The following is a 4890-nucleotide window of genomic DNA, read 5'->3' on the forward strand; positions in this document are numbered from 1 at the left end:
ATACCTGCACCTCTTCTCCAAACGAACACACCCATCATCATCGCATCTTCTCCATCGATATCTCCATTTTTTAACAGATACCTGCACCTCTTCTCCAAACGAACACACCCATCATCATTGCATCTTCTCCATCGATATCTCCATTTTTAACAGATGCGTTCACCTCTTCTCCAAATGAACACATCCATCATCATCGCATCTTCTCCAATCGATATCTTTTCTCCTCCACATACATACATCATCGTCTACCCTATACGATGAACAAATCGATACCCTAACCCTATATACGAACAGAGATCCCACAACATATACGCTTCCCACTGTCTGTTCCGTTCGATTCGCCTTATTGATATAAATTTTTGTTGTAGATATTATTATAAATGATGGAAAAAAAAATTATATGTTAAAAAATCAAATAAGTTAATAAGCAATCTCAAACACTCCTATAAGTCAATAATATAGAAGACTGTCTTTTTTGGTCATTTTACAGATATAAGCAAAATTTGTCAAACACTAAAAAAACAACTTATCAGCTTATTACAGTTTGATACCGTTATAAGCTAATCCAAACACTTTTTACAAAACTCCGGTTTAATACCGCATAAGTTAATAAGCACTTTTACAAAAAAGCATAAGTTGTTTTAAATAAGCAATCCCAAACACTCCCTTAATGGAAATCAACCAAACAACTCCAAAAGTTGTAGTTGCAAGAACCGGAAAAGACTATCTTTAAACAACAATTTATAGAAAAATATGTGATTTAATTATGGTTTATGATTAATATTTCCAAATGGTCGTTGGTCAAACGGTATCCGGGTTACTGGCAGAGCCCAAACAGTATGAATCATAAAACTCAATGGACAGTTTGGTTAATTTTCACAGGTTTTGATTTTCACATATGCTGTTTCGTCTATAAAACAATATATTAAACTGGTTTCCACAGTTTTCTAGCTTTTATATACAGTTTTTATATGATTTACAGTCATATAAATAATATATATTTTTAAAAAGATTATAATTATTTTAGGAGACTTCCTAATTAAGATGTATTTCTGTTTTGTTTTTATATGTATGCTCTTAAAAGAGTTGACTATTTATGATGAATACATCAGGGTTTAGTTGAAGAGTTACATCTACTACTATAATACATATGGTCAATTACTTCATAGCCATGCTTATATAAAAAATGTAATTAAAATAAAAATATAATATTTGATTTAACATATAATTTAGCAAAATCATTTGATTAATTATCGAGCAAGAATTTACAACAATGTTCGATAATACGAACACAGTTAACGAAGCTTGTGAATCAGTACTAAACAAGTTATGTATGCATGGGTATTACTATCTATAGGGGTGCTCATGGGTTGGGTTGATCGGGTTGAGGACATTTGAACAACCCAACCCAATGCTTGCGGTTTGGAAAAATCTTAACCCAACCCAACCCGTACGGGTTGGTCGGCTTGATACTTTGGTATATTAAAATATTCTTCTAACTTTTAATATGTTATTTCTCTACTCATAATTTCTTTTTCATCATCAACCATTTGATACAACTTATTCATATTTATTACGTATATCACATTCAGTTAATTTTCTCAATTTACATATATATGTTCACACTTACTGAATGAGTTATATAGAGATATGAATAGATTGGAAATATGTGTATATGAAAAGCATACATGATAGTGTAATTGTCTAATGTATATATTAATAAAAATTCAACAATCATATTAAATCTAAGAAATAAAAGGATATCGGATTCGTCGGGTTCATCGGGTTGGGTTCAAATAATAGTAACCCAATATCAATCCAATACATACGGTTTGACAATTTTACAACTCGATTAGACATCGAGTTGAGTTATTTCACATTGGGTTGGGTTGGGTTGATCGGGTTGTTCGGGTTTTTGAGCACCCCTAACTATCTATATCATCTCTTCCAAAATAATTGTCTAAATTTTTGTTTATATTTGTCCTAAAATAAATGTTTACTTACCAAATGACTTTTAATCTAACGGTATATGAGTATTTGGCCTCCTAGAAGGTCAATGATTCAAACCTTACTAAAGATGAGGAGGATGTGTGAGTTTATTTGTTCTATTTGAAATAACATAAACCCAAAAAACTGAAAAAACTACTTGAAATCGATCAAAAAACTTAAAATACCCCCTCAAATAAACCAACAAATTTGAGAAAGTCTCTCAAAATGATGAAATTCGGCTAAAATACATCGAGATTACACCTAAAACGTAGTCTTACGTTTGTTGAAAATGTCGATTCAATTTGGAAAAACGTATTTTATTTCCAAAATCGACGCAATTGATTTCCCTCCGGATCAAAATGCATGTTAACTGTTCCACATAATTAAACCGCGACTTTATGAACCTTTGATCCACCTTAAAAATGCATCCACTTACGAGTTTAACGCTGAAATTATAGTTTTATCTATATGATGCGACAAGTTTATTTGTTTAGTAAAAAAGAGTTTATTTGGTTGTTTGACACGATAAAAGAAGTTTGTTCTGATAAAACGTTGTTTATTTGTTATTTATACAAATATGAGTTTTTATACAAATGTTTTGGTGATTTTCACTCTGTAATATCAATCAAAGGTATTTCTCACTAGAACTTATGATCTAATCTTCATTTTGGTGTTATAAAATGTACATTACAGATTGGGCACAGTCGGATGACAAGGGGAAAGGGAATTTGTGAAAAAATTATGATTGCTTACATATATGGATTTTTGGAAGATGTGATGTTAATTCGTACCTGAATACTTGTTATAATTACAAGTTTTTTGTATTGAAATTATATGAAAAAATTTGATATCTAATTTTGTAAATGTGGCTTTTGTATATATATTTTGGGATCAATGTGTAAAGTGGTATTTCAAGGTATATGAAATATATATTTATATGTAAATATGATCTTGGGGTGTTACAAAAATGAAACTAATAAAATAAAAGAAAACAATACCCTAATATATATGATTATGAAAAACTTAAATCATCATAATCTTGAAAGATCTACAGTATATATGCAACTCTTTAGAGGGTTGCAAATGATTTATGGTATATATATATATATATACACACACACGAGACCAACCTGTTTTCATGAGATCCGTGACACCATTTTTTTACACTTGAAACTTCACAACAAAACACTGTGAAGGTAAAGAAAAACCGAACATTTACAACAAAAACACTGTGAAGGTCACCTTCAAGTGTAACAAAACCACGGGTCTCACGAAAACATGTTGCTCTCACATGATACCAAGTCTCTCTCTCTCTCTCTCTCTCTCTCTCTATATATATATATATATATATGTATATATATGTAACTGTATAAGTGATATATATTTTTTCGTCATAAATCATGCTTTAAAAACTGTTACACATAACACAATTTAGAAGTTAGAACATTCGCTAAAAGCCTGAAACTACCGGATAATATATAATTGGGGATTTGTTCACAACCGAGTCTGAGAGCTTGAGTAAGCATTCAAAGTAAACTGCAAATCCTGGAATAACGGTTTTGACTCCGTCCTTGGCTTCAAGGAGTGGTGAGCAGTACGAAACTTGAATCAATCTTTTGGCATATCACACAATATAGGTTTTTGAACAGAACTTCGATAGGCAAGATGTGTAAGCACCATGAGGTGTGAAGCGATATCATACTAAACGAAAGAACTTTCTCCGAAGAAAACAATTCTGATTCAAAGTTTTTTTGGCAAAGGAGTTTTTCCCTCTGCCTCAAACCCAACTAAGCCCTGAGGACACCTTCTGCTCGGAGGGCAAAATCCAACATTTCTTACAAAAAAGGATTGACGGATGGAAAGCCAAGTTTCTCTCTTTTGGTGAGATCCACACGTATGGTTTTTAGGGAGATCTGGTCAAAAGACCGACCATCATTCCCAAAAGAGGGAAATGGTTCAAGTAAATTCCTCATATTAGAGGGTTTAAACTAAATGTGGATGGTTTTACTATTGACGACGTAAATAGTGTAGTAGGTGGCTGCATTGGGCAAACGTTAATTTGAATAGTGTAGTAGGTGGCTGCATTGGGCAAACGTTAATTTGAATAGTTTACACAGTTATGTTGAATGTGAGGTGCATATATTAATTTGTTTTTTTCTAATATAATTAGTTTATGGCCTTAAACATATTGAAAATATGTTTAAGTTTAATATATATATATATATATATATATATATATAGGGAAGGGTTCAAACGAGAACCCCTGTGATTTACAAGAACGCGAGAACAACCCAATAACCACATATTGTGATAAAAAATAAAATTAAAAGATTTTTAAAATTAAAATTGAAATTGAAAAAGATTCAAAAAAATTTAAAATTAAAAGGATAATTATCTTTTAAACACGATCATTATTATCATTAGCCTTATCATTATCTAGTAAACGATTACGAATTCAACAAGACTCGTAACTTCAAATCGCAAAAAACAATCGATGGAAGCAAACATTGATCGACGGTGATCAACCAAGAACACACAACCCTAATCAACCAAGAACCCTAATCGAGAAGCCATTGTATGCAACAAGCGGACAAATTCAAGGTATCTTTCAAAATTACTCGTTTTGAATAAGTTTTTAATCGATTAGTTGTGATACTCATGTGATATCAATGTCACTCGATTTCATCATGGTTTCAATTGGTTATGTTAGACATTATCACAACGATTTCGAATGGTTTCGATAGGTTAGGATTATACTAGGTGTGATAATCATGTGATATGGGTGTGATAATCATGTGATAGGGGTGTGATAATCATGTGATAGGGGTGTGATAATCACCATTATACATTACTTGGGTTATCGTTTTGGTTAATAAGTTAAAATTTTGGTGTAATCATGTG

The sequence above is a fragment of the Cynara cardunculus genome (genome assembly GCF_001531365.2).
Source record: "Cynara cardunculus var. scolymus isolate 2C chromosome LG 12, CcrdV1, whole genome shotgun sequence".
NCBI lineage: Eukaryota > Viridiplantae > Streptophyta > Magnoliopsida > Asterales > Asteraceae > Cynara > Cynara cardunculus.